Source organism: Stegodyphus dumicola, chromosome 7 (assembly GCF_044657685.1).
Source record: "Stegodyphus dumicola isolate Sdum_Otavi_A_Nest chromosome 7, ASM4465768v1".
NCBI lineage: Eukaryota > Metazoa > Arthropoda > Arachnida > Araneae > Eresidae > Stegodyphus > Stegodyphus dumicola.
Window position 1 is genome coordinate 113,075,754 of NC_140774.1, and position 21,720 is coordinate 113,097,473.

Genomic DNA, 21,720 nt, shown 5'->3' on the forward strand with positions numbered 1-21,720 from the left:
GCATAACTTAAAAGTATAAATTTTGAAACATACTTACAAGAATGAGAGCTAAGAAACTACAAATAAAATGCAGCAGCCTTAAAAATAAAGTTCACATTTCATGGAGTCCACAAAGTTTGATCAAAGGTTTATAAAATCGATCATACAAATAAACACAATATCTTAATTAAGACTTTGCAACTTATGATAAATTTAAATTACTGTTCCGTTATGTTACGCAATCAGGTAGCTGTTTATTCTCGTAATCATCGAGCAGCGTAGCAAACTGTTTATTATTGGAATAGTTGCTTTTTATATGGCATATGATTTTTAATTTACTTTTCCGACTCTAACATTACGTAGCATATGACAAAGTAGGCAGTTAAGAAGCAATACGTGATTAATGTTGTATTACTGGTATACTTAATGAAGAGAAAAATAAAAGAGATAAGCAATTTAGGAGTATTCTATTACATAAATCTTCACATTTTTTGTTAACAGGGCAATAAAAAGGAAACACACTGAAGTTCAATGAAGAAAGATTGTATTTTTTCCTACAGGTCACGAACATTAACAAACTACACTATTAAATTGTTTTCAAGTAAGAAATATTTTAGTATTTGGTTTAAGATAGTACAAATTGTAAATTAATCTGATACAACACCAAGCATATTACGAGAAGTTATTTAAAATTTATTCTAAGAAAATGAGATTTTAATTAAGCAGAAAAACATAATATAAAGTTCTTCATCGCTAAAAGTAAACTAAAGGCTTAATCAACAGAATATCCTATGAACTCAGAAAATTAAAAGAATTGTATATATTAACTCACAGACCATTAGCTATTTTTTGAAAATCCCCATATCGACAACATTAGAATAAATGCAAGACGTGATATTTAATGTTAATGAAAGTACTTTTAAAATATCGAAACAGTAAATGAAATGTTTACGACATATTCATTAACTGTTTCGACATAAGCTTTAAAATGTTATTTCTAATATTTATCCACAACTAAATCAATTATCTTAAAGCTATTTTCTTAGTGGGAAATGCTGAATTTTGAAATAATTTCTAATTAAAATGCAGTTTAACGTTTTACAAGTTTTCTAATGAAAAACTAAAGTGACAGATTCCTTCGTTTGAGTAATTGTTAAGTAATAGCGCTCCTTTAACATACTCCTGTCGTAAGACAAAATAATAGAAGGCCTTTTATTTTAAATATTATGAGAATACGTTTCTAACCTCCATTTATAATTACTATTTATAACTTTAGGTTTAACTCCATTGCATCACTTATGATTTTAAAATTCATAAACACTGGTTACAGAAATTTTAGTGAAATAACTGAGATGACCATGTATTACCAGCAGATACCTTTCACATTTCTCCGTCAACAGGATAGGCAGTATTCATGCGAATGCATCTGATGAGTTCTATCAAGAGTATTGTTAAAACGTAGCTACACACTTGAACCATTATTGTTTTCGATTTAATTGTGCAATTTTAGAAGCAAGCAAATACAAGAAGACGGATTTCACGATGAAGATATATTTTTTAGTATATATATGTTTACTGTGTATATTACATTAGACACCGTCAATTATTTATATATAGTATATGCAGTCAAATTTCGGATCGAAATGGATATATTTCTAAGTATTTTTAGTTTAAAACCGCTGTTCCAAAGTTAAGTTATATTATAATCTAATTAATCTGGTATGAAATATAATTTATAATCGAATTCAGTTTGTTGTTCAACCCGTTTTAGATTTTTAAATACTGAAACATTTTGTAGAATGTTCATAGTTTTACATTTATTGTCTGCAACAGATTTAGCAGACTTCTAAAAATACTTTTAGAGTCCAACAAGTATTTTAACTTATCTTCAGTTAGCATTTTATTCAGTGAGTTTGACAATAGTATCTGCCATAAAAGTATACAGGCAGACTCTGCTTTAGAAAAATATGGTTTTAAGACCTCTTTTAATACGAACGGTTTTAACAAAAAAGGAGAAAAGAGAAATCATCTAGAATTCGTTTTACGCAGTATCTGTAGAAAAGTACGCAATTTGGAAAAATACACATCTTTAGTGCAGATTTTCAGAGCGTTTTCATTGCGTCTAAAGAACGATATGATATAATAATGCATGAGTCTAAGCATCCTAGCACAGTATAGTATTTTAATCTAAAACAAAACTCGACTTTCAAGGAATAAGAGGAATAAGTATAGAAGAGGCTGCAGCTGCAAGTGACATGCTTGCCTTAATTGGTTGAAGCAAAGGTGAATTATCAATGAATTTACCTCTCACGTTCTCTTTCTTTATAGTCCAATTTCCTTTATTTTTCGCCTCCCCTGTCCTCTGACCAATAAACCAGCTGAATTTCAGTTAAGTTTCCGTTATTTCCTCAATTTTGGAAGATGAACTATATGTTTACTATTTATTTTTTAGAATCTATTCATTGCATTTATAATACTGATCAGGCTACAGGTTAGTGAAAAGCAACTGTAATAACTACATCTGATGAAGAAGGAAAAGTTGATACTTATTGAAATAAATCATAGCTCATACAGAAATAAACAGATAAAATACGTCAAGGACAATAACAGAGAGAAGGGAAATTCTTCTTAACTCGTGTCACAAAGTAAATTCTAAATAGTAGTCACTGAGAAAGAACTTAATAAAATTGCATGCTGCTGAATAGATTCTCTGAATTAAATGACACCGGAAGTTCAAATGCAACCATATATATAGGGTTGTAGAGACGTTTTTAAGAACATTCGGAAAACATCGCTCTTAAAACTTTGAAAATGTGTTTTCCGGAAATATCCAGAATGCCACTAATTTGGCGTCAACAGTTATCGTCAAAATTGGTCAAGCGAGATTCTGATAATATATCTTAATTTCTGATCGAGCGACCTTCGCAATTTAAAAGTGAGTGGATTCATAATTGCATGATATAAACATAATGTACAAAATAAACACTTTCAAATAGACGAAAAACATTTAGTAGACTTTAAATTCTATTAAACGTAAATATGCTGCAAAATTGCTATTTAAAATGCTCCAAATATACTGTAGAGTCATTAGGTTATTTTGAAGCAGGAGACGTGAAAAATGTGCAATGCCTTTGCCGAGACTCGAGCCTTGGACCTTTCGAATACACGACGAGGATGCTTTCAGTCATGCTACGAAGGTATGCTGGAAGGAGGGAGAAAATACCTTATAATATACGTCTATGCACAGAATAACGCTTAGTGCCTACAGTTATTAAGCTGTAGAAACTGTTGTCTGTTATATTCAACCATGTTACTTTGGAGTCTTCTCCGCCATGATAGTATGTAATTCCGGTTGGTTCATGTCCGTGGTCGGAAGCCATCAATAGCAGTGCACTCCCTCACTCACCTTATAATGTAAGTAAAAGAACGAAAACAGTTGATAATAATACAAAACTTCATACAAGTAAGATATCATCAAATAAACATAGATGTCTACGTACATTTATAACAGTATTATCGTTTTGGTTTTAATATTTCTTAACATTACTTTAACTTTTTGTGATAATTGATGTGATTTTATTCGGTTATACCTTAGGCTTGAAATAGCTCAAAAGCCCATCCACACACACATGAATTAAGTGTAACTGTTTCTTTGATTAATATTGTTATTTTGTCTTAACCGTTTTACAGAAAAACAGGAAAAGTCTTACAAATATAAAACTTACCTCAAATGTAAATTAAATAATACTTGAATTAGAGATAAGGAAAAAAGGAGTTCGAAAAGAACCGTTCATGTGCTTCTAATGTTGAATGACTACATGCTAGATTTAGCCAAAACTTCTTCAAGAGATTTTACTTTTTAATTGGAAACTATTTGAATTATTTACACTACAGTAGAGAGTTCTAAATACGACCATCTTTTACAAGAATTGCCTACACTTTAAGTTTATTTCACTGTTTATGTATCTGTTTTTTCGGCATTTTTCATTCCATTTCCTTCTTGTACGGAACTAAAAATCATGGGGACTTTAGAAGGATGAAAAGCCTTTTAATTTATGATAGGAGTTAACTCACATTCTTTTAAACGAAAAAGATGGGAAACGATTCTCCGTAGTAAATGTTCTGTATATTTTTATATCTTTTCTTTTCACAGCATCAACATTATCCGTACCGTCGATCATTCCAGCAAACAACATGACCTTTTTTTTTTCCTTTTCGGTCATTAAATCGCTCCATTAGAGAGGTAAAAGGTTGAAGATAAATCATTGTTGTTTAAGAAAAAGGGAAGAGATTGAAATTATTTTTAGTGTTTGATATTATTCTTTGCCGATACTTGCTCACTGAAATAGTCAGGAACAAGACGCAAAGCAGTATTTAATTTTTATGAAGTTTAATTATCCTTTTTCAGAGAACGATCCTTTCACACAGCTATAAATTGCATTCAGAATTATTCATACACAAGAGTAGGGAATTATTATAATTTTTTTCCTTTGCACATTTTGCTTCTTTCTGTGGTTTCTTGATTTGCTAAAGAAAGACATTTGAACTTGTTATTTCTTCCTCAAGAATGGGTATGTGAAAAGTATCCAAAGGTTCAATAACCGAATACAGCTTAAATGTCGGACATGTCAAACTCAGTATCTCAAGTGAGCCAAAAAGTTCTCAGTGTACGTTAATGCTGACCGCAAGAAAGAAAAAGCCATTTTATAGTTGATGATGTAAGTGAGTATAAAAGTGCCATTACGAGAGCTACAATATTACGTAAGATACATAAAATCTTACGTAATACTGTAGCTCTTTCAAAGAACAGGAGAAACATAGCGAAATCCAGATAGTAGATGGGCACACTTTGTGTCTTTTCTGGTATCTGGCATTTTACTTTACAACCAATTGACGCATATCTGGAGAAATGCTGCTCCCACCAGCAATTTTGAAAGCAGAGGTCAAATAAAAGACTTTTAGCCTGGATCTCGTTCTTTTCTATATGAGAGAAAAGCTTTTCACTCTAGTACATCTACTGAACGTTGAAATCAAGGGCAATGAAAAATTTGTGGCTTTCTGGGAGCTGTGATGGTAAATTTCAGGAATACTCACTGCACCGAAGTTTTTCTTTAGAGTTTAGTTGTTAAACACCAGGAAGACGCACCTTTGACTTTATACCCAAAGTCAGCACAGAAAGGCACTTCGCCATTGCACCCCTTACACAATTCATAACAGGTCATGGCCCATTTCCCAGCTACTTCTTTCAACGCAACATATCTCTAACTGACCAATGCGTCTGCGGAGGTCACGGCACCCCGGATCACTGCCTCTACGAATGTGAGTTGACAACTGCTCATCATTATCCCAGCCAAACCTCCAATAGAGAAGCTTTTAACAGATTTATTATTACACATAAGCCTGCAATATCCAAAATTTGTCAAATTGTCAGCATCACTAGGGCGATGGGTCAGGACATCTGCTCTCCTCACTGAATCCGCCAATCGCCTCTCAGTTCGTCATTAATACACCAATAAATGTATTTTACCATCAGTACCCAGTAGTGCACCAATCCCTCAGTGTCTCAGTTCTATCAGCGTCCACCAGTGTCTCAGCGCATTCTTCCTTCAAGTATTAGCTCTTGCACATGTAACAATGTATCTGCATTCATTATAACATTTGTTCCTGGAATTTATACGAACTGCGCAAATTCTATAATACTCAAATTATCTTTGCAATAGCATTTGCGCATTATGTATATATCCATTGTACTTAAATCTTTAATGCACTATCTTCTGTTTTGTATTCTGTTAATACCTTTGTATACGTATTCCGCTCTGTATATCTCATTTTACTATGTACTATGTACTATGTACTATTTCTAAAGTTGCATCATGTTTCATGTATTTTATCAATGTATTTCATGTCTCTTGTATTTTATCAATGTATTCCGTGTCTCATGTATTGTATCAATGCATTGCATGTATTTTGTCCTGTATTTTATCAAGTATCATGCTTTTACTAAGCTTTCGTTCACTGTCTGTACACCCTGTAGTAAGTATAGTATCTCTAGATACCTCAGTATTCCCAATATACAACACCATCACGCATTGGCAATATGCTTAAGTTTATGTATTGAGTGAAGAGTATTGGTATCTACGCCTTATGTTTACGTGATTTTTTTTTTTTTTAATTTAAGACTCTTTTTTTTATGTCTTGCACTTGACTATTTATGACATGCTAATGTATCCTGAACTGCAATGTAACACAATCACTCATCTGCTCTTGATGCACAGTAAATACTTTTATTAATTTAAATAAAGTTGCTGCTCTTACACAGGAGAAAGCGTGGGACATATGCCTGTTTATGTTAAACTGTTAAACACCAGGCTTCCCCGTCTTCCGTCACCTGTCACCTGTTAAACACCAGGCGTCCCCGTCCTCCGTCACCTGTCAACTGCACTGGATTTCCGTTAATTCCATCTGTAAATTTGTTACCATTTATCATCATCAGCTGAGAGAATATTTTTGGTAGGAGACCGTTTTCAAGAGTCCTTTTTATCAGCCAAGTCTATATATACGGCCCAAATATCCATGTAAATCTAATTTTTATTAGTATATTATTATGTATATTTCGTTATTTTCTTGGGATGAACATAGGGCTTCAAAAATGGATGGGAAACTGTGAGTTTAGCATGCCTAATCTGCGCCACCAAAGATGATGGTTAGATCTTATGTGAGACATTTAATGCTTTTCTTCTCTGAACGGAGCAGGATTTTCTAAAATCTCTTTTACAGAAATTTTCCGAGTGGATGATTAGAGGAAAAGAAGACATGATTTTTTGGTACCCATTTTTTTATGTACTGAAGTTCAGATGTGGAGGTATTTTAATGCATATTTGGTTGATATTGTGCAAACAATATACTGTCTACATATACTTCAAAGATATATTATGAACGCCTTTGACCAATGATAGGAGGCTCCTAAATTCCCCCGTCGAAGATTCTTCATCGTAAAGTTTGATTCAAGACAAGTTAATAAAAAAATTATTTCAAGGTCCTTTTGCTGGAGCTGAATTACCCCAAATTTGTTTAAAAAACTAAATTAGATTTTCCAACGTCACAACTTCAGAACTGAAATTAATGCACTGTGAATAAGATAACTCTGTATTAGGTGATACCTAAAAAAACTGTTAGCATGCTTCTAAACAATAATTTTTTTTAATGTACTTCTTGTGAAAGTGCAGTTACAAAAATTAAGAAAATTTGGAAAAGTTAAGAAAAAATTTAGTTTACTAATTTAAATATTTATTTTTATCTAAACAAGATTTAATATTAAATCATTTATATATCTATTTTGATCTTATTATAGTTAAATATCCTAATTTCATGTTATATTCGATTTGATTCATCGGAAGGTACCAAACCATTCTCGTACAGTGCGAAAATCACAGTACTGTACGAAATATTTTCAATCACTTACGTTTTACTTATAAGCGTGTTAAATAAATATGAAATTTTATGGTTACTGAGGTTTATAGTTAATCTGAGATTTATAATTAGTTTCCCCTTCGCTGTTCGTTTAATCCCCCAGTGCCCTTTAAAAGGAGTAGATAAGGTATTATCTCCCTCTTTCCAGCATACCTTTGTGGTATAACGGTAAGCACATTCGGTGCGTAATCGAGAGGTCCAGGGTTCGAGTCCCGGCGAGGGCATTGCTCAGTTTTCACATCTCCAGCATCAAAAATCCTAATGACTCTACATATTGATTAACTGAGTGTTTTCATGCGACACACGCATTTTTTTCTCTTCTCCTTTCTGATTTATATTAACCGAGATGCTGATATCATTCCTAATACTGAAAGTAATAATTAAAGTAAACAATTACTTAAAGTAAGGAACTCATGCCTGAAAGCTCATTTATCTTACATATTCTTAACACTAACATCAAAACAAAATGCAAAGCATAAAAATAAGACTTTAAAGATCCTATTAATTGTACTATTGGAATATTAAAATTCACAATTTTAATTATATAAAAATAACATCTTACAAGTTTTCCAAAATAAAGGTCTTAAAATTTAGGATTCTTTTTTAAATTGCTTCCCAAATTGTTCCTTTACACAACTTCAAATCAAATAATTATTAAATTAAACATTTTAATATTTTCCAGCGTTTTTAAATACTAAAATGTTAAATGTATTTATTGATATTTGAGAAATAGATTCTTAAATTTCCAAAAATGGTCTGCGAGGAATTTTTGTTATCTTTTGCAATGCGATAAACAGAAGAATTTCAAATTACATCTAGATTTACATTTCCCTTACGTCATGGTATGAGTTCATGCTAACGTATTAATAAATATTTAATTTTATGAAAGCATACTCGATAAACACATTTTAATATTACATGGAATCTAAGTACTTCAGAACTAAATTCTACATCACTTTCTTAATAAGAAGGTTTAATACAAACCTTTTTATTACAATTCAACTAAATACACAGCTCGTGCATTGCAAAATAAGTCACCGATGTTTGCAGAATTTAAGAATTGCAGAATTTTTGCGTGGCAAAGTCTTACATTAAATTATGGCTCAGGCTAGCTAATCTCTTGATCAGCTACGGCCAGCAAAAAGCTAACCCTATTCATATAAATAGGAGCTGAGCCAAAGTGTTCCCAAGAAGAACAGTGATCGCTGCGAAAACGATTTTTCCGAACTTCAAGAAATTAGATATTATATACTTTCATTTATATTCTGGTAGGAGCCAATGAGAATAGAAGTGACACTAAGGATAAACATAATAAGGTAATGGGTTAATAAGACCAAAAACCTCACAACATAACAGCAACTTATTGTGATATGCAAGTGATAGCGAGTCGAAATACCGGTACTGCATAAAAAGATTTATTACCATCTCTGTGGAATCTGAGAAAATATCTAGCTTTCTCAGATATAAGAAAGTCTTCCTTTACTTTCAGATTCTTGTAGACGACTTCTGGCAGTAACAATACAGTTAGCACCAGCGAAGCATGCATTAGATGGCTTCTAAATGTTATTATGCTTCTACATTGTTCAGGAAACCTGAAAGGTGAGCCGCAATCACCACCTTTTGTTTATAGTATTTGTTAGGAAAGGTTGTCTCAACAATCCATACGGTAAAAGAATTAGGAAGAAATGCGCTAATATAAGGGATTTACCTTATTTTTATACAGAAAGAAACTTACTCAGACAGCCAATTATTTCTTTCAAAGCTGACTTGGAAAAAGAAAAATTTCTGTAAGTTGTTTACTTTTGACATAATCAGCTTGCAGGATTTTGACAAATTTTTCATTTTTATTAACCAACGCGAGAGGCACGGGAGGATATTTACGTAAATTCGGAATTGTTTGGTTGCCCTGTACTTTTACATAAAAGACGTAAGTGTGTTTTAGCATAAAAATCATTGTGGAAATAGAAATCAACAAAAGTGCGAATAAGAGTAATGATATAACATAAGCTAAGAACATATATTTTAGAATAACACCCAATATTTCAAGGCAATAAAAACCAAATTACAAATAATAGTCGGTGGAAAAATTGACAGTTACTCATGATAAGGACAAGACTAATATTAAAATAATTTCAAAGAAGTTAGTAATAACATGTCAGGTACTAAAAATGCTCAGCTCAGATAAGTAAATAAATACACGAAAATGAACAATTAAGTGTTATAATTATGAGAATCTGATTCTTATAAACATTATCCTCAATGCGACAAACCCCCCAAAAAGTAATAGTTTAGGGTTTAAAAAGAGGAGAAAAAGAGATAAACCTGAAGTTAAAATATAAACAAAATTGATTTCAAAATAGTTTAATATGTATAAAATATATAGACCTTCTATTATAAAACATAATAATTTTGAACGTAATAAAGGATTAGAAAGGAGAAAGTTGCACTTAACATTAATAAGGTATTTTCTCACTCCTTCCAGCATGCCTTCGTGGTCTAATGGGTAGCACATTCGGCGCATGTTCGAGAGGTCTAAGGTTCGAGTCCCAGTGAGGGCATTGCTCATTTCATCATTTTCCTGACATAAAAAATCCAAACAAATCTACAGTCGCGCCCGAACTAAACGGTGTGGATGATGGTTTTTCACTACCAGGACTCGGCGATCGGGTCCCCTAATCCCCAGCCGCCCACTAAAACGAGTAGATAAGGTATTATCTCCCTCGTTCCAGCATACCTTTGTGGTATAACGGTAAGCACATTCGGTGCGTAATCGAGAGGTCCAGGGTTCGAGTCCCGGCGAGGGCATTGCTCAGTTTTACCTTCTCCTGCGTCAAAAATCCTAATGACTCTACACATTGATTAACTGAGTGTTTCCATGAAACACACGTTGTTTTCCTCTTCTCTTTTCTTATTTATATTAACCGAGATGCTGATATTTTTCTTAGTACTGAAAGTAATAATTAAAGTAAACAATAACTTAAAGTAAGTAACTCACGCCTTAAAGCCCATTCAGCTTACATTATCTTAACACTAACATCAAAACAAAATGCAAAGCATAAAAAAAAGACTTTAAACATCCTATTGATTGTACTATTGGACTCTTAAAATTCACAATTTTAAATATATAAAAATAATATCTTACAAATTTTCCAAAATAAACGTCTTAAAACTTATAATACTTTTTTTTTTTTTTTTAATTCTTCCCAAATTACACAACTTCAAAACAAATAATTATTAAATTAAACATTTTAATATTTTCCAGCGTTTTTAAATACGAAGTTAGTATTTTGTAGGTTAATAGCTCTTATAAGCTTTGTGAATAAACATGTCAGACTGCCAAAAAAAGTAATCAAACAATTGGAATATTTTTTACAATTACAAGCAGTAACAATTTTTATAGGTAGAAATATCCGGAGAAAATCCGGATATTTTCAGCAATTTACATTCCGAATGTAAATAGCATAAAGAATATTAAAAAAAATGTATGTCAACACTCAGCACTCTGTAAACATGAAAATTGATCAGCTGACTGAATCTACGGCACATACATTTTTTATACCTTTAGCCTTTTCTAATATAAGTTAAATACCCAATTTAACCACGAATTCTTTCCAACTTAAACAAATTCAGATATAAGTTTCCAGTTCTGACGGAATACAAAATTCTTCAAATAATGAAAAGAATCTTGTTTGCTTTTGCAAATGGTCCCTTTACCTCTGCCTGCTCTTCTTCGGTCTTAACTTAATTTTTATGTAGGTTCTGAATATACGTTCATGACAAACACATTCTTTATCCTTACGAGTTTTCTTTTGAAAGGGAAATCTGAAACGAATGGTCGCTAGCTGTAAAAGAGGGTCAAATGCCGTAAGAAAAAGCTTTCCTTCGTAAATGCAAAAAGGTTGAAATAACCGCCTTCCGATATTCCGGTCTTCGCCGATGGCGTCATATAACGACATGTTAGCGTTGAAGAGCTGGCTCTTTATGAGCAGCAAAGTGAAAGTGCCGGCTATTTGCCTCATATTTAAATGCAAATGCAGTGAGGTAAAAAATAATGTTTATTTTATTCTTTTTCCTCTCACAATGGCGCCATAGCAGTATTTTCCCCTGCTTTGCTGCCTTGAAATAAGAGAAGCCCAGGTATTTTGTTTTCGTGATGTTTCGCATCTTTTAGGGACTTTCGATGGAAAGAACTATTTCGGAAGTTAAAAGCGCTTTTTTTTTAAACGGAAGCAAAATATATTTTCCGCATTGTGTAATGCAAATACATTCATTAAATAATATAGGACTAAAAAAATATTGGTTCAAATATGATATCTGTCTGCCTTAGACAATTTTTCTCTCGTTCTAGAAGTTATAATGTTTTGAGAAAAATTAAACTGCATAAATTACAGTATACATGCAAATACGTCTAAAATTAGAGAAAATTAAAATCATATTCCTTTTATGCAAGTATAGTAGTCTTTTATGTAGGATTAAGTTCTGAATATAATTTTTCAACCTATTGGTACTGGACAGTTCAAATTTATAAAACAAGTAACTGTACAAAGATTATTGGTTTAAAATTGCTGATAATTAAATTTTATTAATATTTATTAAGCAATAAAAATTATTAACACTGATTTGGTAATAAAAATTGGTAATTATTCGAGCATCAATATCAGTATTATTATATAGCATCAGTACTTTTATATACTGAATTAATCTTCATTATTTCTATTTGAACAATCCCAGAAGTCGATAAAGTGGGATGATCTCTATTCACGACGGGACTTAAATGGTGTGTTTTTTTTTTCCAACCAATTTTTTAATTATATACAATTTAAGTATTTCATTTAATAAAAAATACAAACTTTCTAAATCAAGGGAATATACTCGTAAAATAAGTTACTCAAAATTGTTTCAATTTATTTGAATTTATAACATTGGTTTAAAATTATATACGAATTTCACTTACATACATAAATTATTTTATTTCGTCACTGAGAATAGTTCGCTATTCTAATTCTAAATATATTATATTTTGTACGTTGAAGTTTATGCAACGAAATAAACAAAATGATCATTACAACTGCGATTACTTATGAGTGTGAAATAATTTTGCATTAAGAAATTACCGTTTTAAATTATTCAATAGAAAAGCTGTAATAAGTTTGCAGATGTTTTATTAATTGCTATTTTGCGGTATTAATTGTAATTAAGCTGTCGTTTGATATAAAATTACATTTATATACATTATTATAGAGAAAGATATGATATATGGAAACTTTATGACAAATATACCTGTGTATACGAATGAGTTTCCACAAATGAATGAATGGCAACATGGGGTTTCGTGCTTCTCCTGATGTGTAGCATTAATGTCTCATTTTCTTTACAAAATCCTACACGAAACATCCTTCTCCACAGACAAATACATGATTTAAGTATTAAAATCTTTTTTTATGCATAAAAGTATAACATCCGAATTTTGATCCAGGTTTTGCATTATCGGAAGCTTAAACATTTTCGTGTTGAATCAATAAAAGGATGAATTTTCAGCAGTATTAAACGCGATGACTTCAAAAATTAAGAATTACAGAATATAAATAAGAGATAAATCTGTGCTCAAAAGAGAGCTTAGTACTAGTTTGGTTGATGCATTTGTTATTGAAACCGCAATTCTTGTAATCTACCGAAGTCTACGGTATCCTTAGTCGTATCTGCATACTTCGGAAAGAAAACAAAATCTACCGATCACAGTGATTGATGAGGTAAGAGGAATTATCTAAAACGGTTGCCATAATATGGTAGTATGGTATAAAATGCCTCATAATATTACGAAAGAACTCAATATCGATTCAGGCAATCTTTCCAATCTAAGATACCTTTCAGTAATAACAATATCGTAAGTATGAAATTATTTTTATAGTGTTGATCTAAGTATGAAATTATTTTTCAGTTTTACACAAGAATGGTTTATAAAAATCCAAAAAAAAAAAAATAAGTACAAAAATAAGTTTTTAGAAAATTCTCCATATAAGGTATTCCTCTCCCATTTCCGCATGCCTTCGTAATGTAATTGGGAGCATATTCGAGGCGTATTCGAAAGGTCCGGGGTTCGAGTCCTAGTGAGGGCATTGCACATTCTTCACGTCTCCTGCTCCAAAAAAAAAAAAAAAAAAAAAAAAAAAAAAAAAAAAAAAAAAACCTAATGATTATACAAATGGCGCCCGAACTAAAAAGTAGTAGGGAACGTTAATTTCTCACTACCAGGATTTAGCGATTGGATCCCCTAATCCTTATTCACTCTTTAAAAAGAATAATGAATTCTATATTATATCCCTCCTTCCCTCATGCCTTTGGGGTGTAACTGGAAGCATACACGACGCATATTTGAGAGGTCCAGGGCTCGAGTCTCGGCAAGGCATTGCACATTCCTCAAGTCTCCTGCTTCAAGAAATTTCTAATCACTATAAAACCATGAGCTATTAATTCCAATATTTCTTTTTAAAAATATGGCTATGGTGCAGCGTCTAAATTTATTCCACATTTTTTTTTGCTATCTTCAGGCCACTAGCCTCAGATGTGATCCCAATCCACTAAAATATCGCTTTCTATTATGAAAGAATTCTTTATTCCCGAAACACCCGGATGAAAGCTATAAAAGCAGACGATAAATATTTCAGAACATCTCCAGCAAGTCTAGAGAGAAAAACTTCCAGTTTTCTACTTCTTTATTTGTTTCTTTTGATTCTTGAGGCTTGGAAATCAGGAATATGTTTCTCACGTATCATATTTTGAATGCCTCGGACTCTTAGATTCCAAGCACTCAAAACACGTACCTTAAATCAATGTTTAGCTTCGTGTGTGGCAGGAGTGATGTGATACAAGACAAGAAGGATAGGAAATATATTTATCTTTACTTCTAAAAAATAAATCAATTTGAAATTACAGTACTTTTTAAGAATTTTTTGATAAATTGTTGTTACTTCGCAGATCTTGGAGGAAGTGTAACTTGCTGATATTTTTTAACAATAATCTACTTTGTAAGTTTCAGTTGCATTTATAAAAATAAGAAGGTTATTTTCAAATTCATGGCTTCTTCTTTAAAAACAGAAGCTGGAGGAAGAGCAAGAGAACATGGAATTAGGCTTTGTGATAATAAAACGTAGAAGAATCTGATTGGGCACATATCTCATGCGAGTGTTATAAAACCATAAGGTGAAATAAGCATATCCACTCAGATTAGAAGAGAATTGTCATATTCATTATGTATTCTAAGAATTATTACGTTTCAGGTAATCAACGAAGTATTATGATTCAGGCTGTCTGATTGGGCGTTTTCGTGAATTCCTTCATGTGCCATGTTTTCTTAAGTCTTTCACGAAGACGTTCTTCCCATTAAACAGTCAGACTTAACGTGCATTGCTACAATTAAACAATTCCATACGATTTATTATTATGAAAGAATTGCTGAGTGCAAAGTTACGTATTTTGGAAAAGTTTATTTGTTATTGTATTAATGAATTCATCTTTAAACATACTGACTGGCAAAAATTTATATGCTTTCTAAAAAAATAATATATAAATTTGTTCATATAGTTAATTTTAATTATTCGTGGCTTCTGTTTTTGCTCACAATTAAATGGAGTTTTTCCCCTTAATTAATCTTATGTTTGAAACATGTTTCATCAAAAATCGTAAAACTTCAAAGAAAAGCCTTTTAATTATTCAAATTCATTTAAAATTGGAGTGTAGCAACTTTTTTATGTCCACTTTTTTTCCTTCCCCAAATGCAGAGGTTCACTAGTTTTTAACAATTCCTTAATATACCAAATTAAATCCGTTTTTAACATACGCTGAACAGTCAGTACGATTTCTTTCGGTTTTAATTCAACAAGAAAAAAATATTGGACAATACTCTTTTTAATTCGATTCTAAAATACGCTAGAAATATTCTTTAACAGTGCTTTATTAAGAGCTATTTACAGTGCTATGAGTGCTGGGAGGGAAAAAACGTCCATTGTACTTTTCTCTGAAACTTCAGAAGATTGAATTTTATATTTGAAAGCTATTTTCCCTCCTTTTTCTTCATATCCGAGGCCCATTTTCCTCACATTTTTATTTTTCCTTATACAGGGAGGGAAAAAATGTAGAAGGTGACGTTTAATTAAATTTCAGCTTGCGGTGGTTTTCTTTTCACTTCACTTCGTTTATTCAAGGCGAAATAATTAGATCAGATAACTCACGTGGTCTTGAATGAAAAATTTCAGGATTTTAAGCCTTCGATTTAGAAAGTGGAACGATCTTGTATTGTCAGGAAAGGTAGCAGATTTATACGATAATAATCTAGGTTTCAATAGAAAATGAAATTTATTTAAATGAAACAATTATATCTGGAATAATGCGCGTAATCTCATGAAGACAATTTCATTTATTATGACTTTAATACATTATTAAGGAACTGAAATATTTCATTTACTAATTAACTTTAAACATAATGGAAGCAAGATCTGTAATGAAAAGCTTTTATTAAAAGGAAATAGATTCATAAATCTCTATAAAATATAGATTACTTTCAATTCTCATTTAAGATCACTTTTAATTCTAATGATAGATGTAGTTTCTTTTTCCCAAGTATCTAATATGGTGTTTAATTAAAACATACGAATTTGCTAAATAATTGCATTTTCATTATACTTCCTCTTACATTTGTGAGTGTGATGATGTCCCTAGAATAAAATTAACGCTCTCAGTTTCAACAATAAGGACACATATGACGCTACAGTAAAGAACGTATCTCGCGTACTTCCCCCCTTCTTCCTAGTAATTTTACCACTTGAAAATCGGGAGAGGAAAAATACGTGGTGTATTACTAATTTTAAAGAAACGGCTTATAATATAATAAACATAAACACATTAAAAAACCGCCATAAAGACCCTCAGATATGTATTTTAGAAGTCTTATTTAATTTCAACAACTTTCGTTTTACTTACGCAAAATAATTTCTTATTTCTGCACATATTTTTCTTAATTACCATAAATCTTAAGTTTCTAATACTTATGCTGAAAAATAAGGCGGAAAATATGCGAGTAAATACGGTATTACTTAGAAAAAACAAACATAGCACTACATTTGTAAGGTCCTAAGCATTTATTAATATTAACTAAATTTTGTGCCAATAGTTTAATTTTATATTCCTGGCGTTTCATGTCTAGAAATTAACAAGCTATGAGAATAACAAAAATAAGGGGTCGTTCAACCGGGACAGTGGTTAGCGTCGCTGAGTGCCATACCGAAGGGCCCGGGTTCGAATCCGGGCCTTTCAGTAAGTGTTTGTAAATGTATAGAGTGAAGGCATGGATGTTTGTAAATGTATAGAGTATATCAGTATAAGTAATTAGAGCAGCCCGACTCACCTAACCAAACACGTTGGATGAATAGAGTATGTGTGGCATGGGGACACTCTAAATTTGCGGTGAGCCGAACGTCCTCTGGAGAGGTTGAGGGTAGGGAAAGAGAAGTGGGAGACCCTCGGACCAGACCACCTGGGATGCTCTCCATCAAAACTGGGGGTGAAAGTCGTGCTCTCACCTGTGTGGTGCCCAAGGCTCTTGTCAACGACAGGCGCAATCTTGCACTCCCGTGGACTTTTTCTGATGTCACTATCAGACAAGTGAGACAAGTCACACACACAAACAATAAGAATATAATGACTCGTAGAAACAAGTGATATATTTATTGAATTCTACCAATTGTAGAATACTTTTAAAAGCTGAATTTCACTTTAAATTGCTATTCAGCTTGCAAAGGTTAGAAAACATGGAAAATAAATTGCTTTTTTAACATGAAAAACTCAGTATTTAACTCTGCAGCATGTAGAACTTAGTCAGAAGAGACTATCAGATTTCTAATTGAGGCTTGCTAGTGCAACTTTATGAAACAGAGCAAGTTACTTCTACAAGCGAGATATCAATTGTAATTATAAGCTATGCTAATCATAGCAAGGCGATAACGCAATCCATGACAAAGCGAATACAAGTAAAGTAGGTTTAAGGGAATCTCTTCTGAAAATAATAATACAGCAATAATTTGTATGCAAAAATCATTGGGACACTTATAAAGTATTTTCTCTCTCCCTTTTTTTCATGCCTTCGTGGCGTAACTGGAAGCGCGTTCGACATGCATTCGGGAGGTACTGAGTTCGAATGCCAGCTAAAGCATCGCACATTTTTCAGTTCCTGGTTCGATATAACTTAATGACTCTACAAAATCATTCAAATTTTTTTCACACATTTCAAATGTGTGATATCCCTGTTAATCATATTACGTATATTTAAGGGGCAATCGATAATCCATATCTTTGTTAACGTTCTTCTATGAATTCTTTTCCAGCGTGCACTCGCAGCAGCATTTATGCATTCCGTGAATTATAGCTGCCATGTTACCTAAACATACGGTAATTAACGAATCCCCAAATGTCAAAGTCATACGGCAATGGATAAAACGACTTGAGATACGGTCTCAGAGATACCGTACTCGCATCTTAACAGATCACGAGAATAGAACTGTTGTTTTCGCATCTTGCAGTGACTGTAGAGTTTTGTGGACTGCTGGCGCGAAAATTTGCTTTATTTTCCCACCATTTCTTTAGACACACGTGGTCTCCTGATACGCTTTTGCTTTTCAAAGGCAAGCTCTGTCTTTAAACTGACAATACCACTGCATAATGCTCTGGTGACCTGGCGTTTATTTTCTGTGTTTTCTTCTGAAAGTATGTTGCATTTCAGCAAGAGATGAACAACTCACAAATTTCAAAACGGACTCACATATTCCAAAACTTATCTGTTCACTGGCAATGGAGACTCTTTCTCTGCAGTATCATAATTTCGTAACACTGCCTGTTAATGTATCAGAATGGAAAATGTTGTGCTAAAATTTGATGCTTGCTACGTGAAAACTTTCCGATCTTTTTCATGTATTAACCATTATAAGATGTGTAACAATACTTTGGAAAATACATTAGCTTGGCACTCGTATTCACGTGTTCAGATTAGTTACTGAAAGACTCAGCTTTATTTGAATAAACGTGCTTCTTAATTTAGTCATTAATATAACATTGCAGAGCATCTTTTAATTTCCGTAGCCTTGATACTAAATAGATTTCATTGCAAAATTCGTAGTGACATAGACGAAACTGGTAATGCAGCTGGAAGATTAGCTCAGTTCTCAAGTTAATTAAAAATTTAATCTCCCAACTGAAATAAATAAAAAATTTTATCGCAAGACCGAAACTAAATAGGAAGAATAATATATAATGTGCGGTATATTTATAATATTAAAAAGGTTGGTTAAACTAGTGTTTGTATCAGGAATGCAATCCGTGGCCATGTCATCATTATTTGTTGAAACACACTTCCATAGATGAGGAATAAAGTATAGTAACTGCCTGATTTATATTCAGTGTAACAAATCAGAATTACTCATTTTTTTTTCTTCCGAATGCATTTTGGCGTTTTTAGTGCAGTTTCAGATAAGGAATATTTAACTGGTAGATTATTTTTTGAGTTTATATGTAACATCAAACTTCTTATCACCATTAAATTATTTGAATTCTTACTATCTCTACAATTATGATCTATTTAGTTCATTTGTTTCCGATTTAGTCTTTTAGCGTCACGATCCCCTGTCAAATGCTTTCAGCCGTTTTCGAAAAATACTAAAATATTGAAATCCTTTCACATTTAGTATATGTATCAATCCCTTGCTGAAAAAAAGGCCAAAGAAAAGCATGGGGAAGTTAAAAAAGAAATCGGTCTTTCCATCTGCAGAATTAGATTGCAAGAACTTTCACTACAACTCCTACGTGAATACGAATATCGATATATATATACATATATATCCTATCTTCACTTTGTACATGAAATTGAGATAGCAGCAGCAGGGAGAGGAAACTATCTGTAGAACATTCTCACAGGGAAATTTCATTTCTGATGCATATTCAGGAGCCTTGCAACATTCCCTTCTTTTTTTTTTTTTTTTTTTTGTTCGCCTTATCCTTGCATCTTTCTAGGGATGAATGTCGTTCTAACGTATTTCTTGACTGCGAGGTGCTTCTCATATTTAAATATTTCATTTTACTAGTCCTATTCTCAATCCCAAGACGAGAAGGACGATATCGATAGAAATGGTTATATATTTATTTCGATAAGAATGATGGGAATGTAGATTTAGAGGAAAAATAGAAGGGATGATTTCTATACCCAAGGAAAGAGGTTAAAGTATGATATTCCACAATATTTCTCTCCGAAACGGGATCTAGTGAAAGAACTTTGAATTGAATAGAAGTTTCCTAATTCTACTTCTGCATGAGAAAGTTCTCTTGTGAATGAGATCAATAGCGTATCTTCTCTTGGAATCAATCAGAAAAGCGTAATGAAACTGAAATGAAGAAATTACGCTGTTTTGATGACTTGCAGAGTTGAATTTCTGCTTCGATTCCTATTTCCGTTGAAAAAGCTTGTGGGAAGTGAAATCTTCTTTCGTATAACAATTTATATAGCTATATATAATGAAATGTTTTCCATCTGAATGAGCTAGATTGATAGTTCCTGAAATCATTTAAATTGATTAAGTCCCCCCAAAAGGTTAATATAAATATTTTTGCATAAATAAATATTTGTTCGTGAAATTAATTCCCCTTGAAATTAAATGGTTGTTTATGAATGAAATAATAGATATAAAATTAATTTGTACAGCTGAGGCTTTTAAGAAAGAACGGGAATATTTTAACTGTGATTACTTCTTGAGTTTTGTATACATGGTTAAGTATATGATTAAAGAATGATAGTTAAATTGCATTGGAAATTATGTTAATGAAAGTTTACAATTAAATACAAAAACATACTACGTAGAATTTTTGAGTGCTAAGTCAAAATAATTAACGCATTTTTCAAATTCTTCTTGAAGCCGTATTTAGACTACACAACATTCGGGAAATGCATATGCATCAATCATTCGGGAAATAAAGGACTACATAGTTACAATAGGTAGATAGAATTCTTTTTCTATACAGTTGCCAACACTTAAAATGATACACTACAAATTAATTTCAGATTATAATAAATTTAATACGAATATATTTCTTTCACATTAGCATGATTAAGATTTATTTATCTCCTATTTACATTTTCAAATAGGAATTATCATTTAGGAACAGTGGGAGAATCGTTAAGTAAATGTGCCACGATATTTCCTAAAAAACACATCTTATAACGCATTAACTTAAGTGCTTTAGATAGGACATGGATTTATGAATAAATATTGTTCCAGCACTTCTGATTGGCAATCAGCAGTTTTGTTAATTTTAATACGGAAGAGTAACTAGCTACATAAATACCGTAAAGATAATTTCTGAAAGTTAAATGATTAATTCAGTGTTAATATAATAATTCTTTCAACCTGGAAAGCAAAACCATTAGCTAATTCTTACGTATACTGAAAAATGAATTTTATACACGATTTTACAGAAATTAGCTGATTCCTTGCATAAAAAGGCATAACTAAATTTTATAATGCGTTTAATATATTTTTTTCGCTAATAGGAATTGTATAACATATGGTTATAATGGAAGTTTTCTTCCAAAAAACGTTCTTAATAAAGTTAGGAAAAAAATAATAAAACATGAAAGTACTACCTTCAGTGCGGGTAGTAATCAACGCCCAAATGCGTGATTTTCTCCCAACGCTTTGGTAGTTTTCCAAAGCCCTCGGCTTCTGAAACTTGGTAGCCACGAATCCAAAAACAGGTTATCCTCATTTCTGACGTCCTGTGCAGAATAGAAGAGAGCACCAATAAGATTTAGCTGTAGGTGTGAAAAAAGTTAGAAGTCCAAAGGAGCGATGTCGGGGCTACATGGCTGGCGTGGGAAAAGATCTCTTTCGAGTCCGTACAGAGTCCAGCTGGAAACTAGACTGAGGATTCTTCAAGAGTAATTTAATAATTTTATCATGCTTTTATGTATCAACAATTACAATGTTTTTACATTACAGAAATTAGAGTCAGCAACGTACTTCAGTCTATAAACTGAAAAGCAGCAACATTGTTCAATGGCTTTACCCACCTGAAGCTTACTTATATATATATTTACAAATAACGAATTATAGTCATATTGCAATTATAGTAACTTCGAATATTATACCACAAATTGTTTAATTCCAGACGGAAATGATAAAACTTGGGTTACTAAAATAATAATATTATTAATACTTTAATTAAATAGAAAAATTA

The 21,720-nt window shown here is 32.1% G+C and overlaps 1 long non-coding RNA gene across 1 annotated transcript in view; it reads right to left on the reverse strand.

Moving 5' to 3' along the window:
• Nucleotides 1–21,261, reverse strand: part of LOC118197070 (uncharacterized) — a 115,924-nt gene extending 94,663 nt beyond the window's left edge. The window contains exon 1 of the long non-coding RNA XR_004759504.2: nucleotides 21,128–21,261. This is a non-coding gene — a long non-coding RNA (uncharacterized LOC118197070). The remainder of the gene's footprint in view (nucleotides 1–21,127) is intronic.
• Nucleotides 21,262–21,720: the final 459 nt, after the last annotated feature.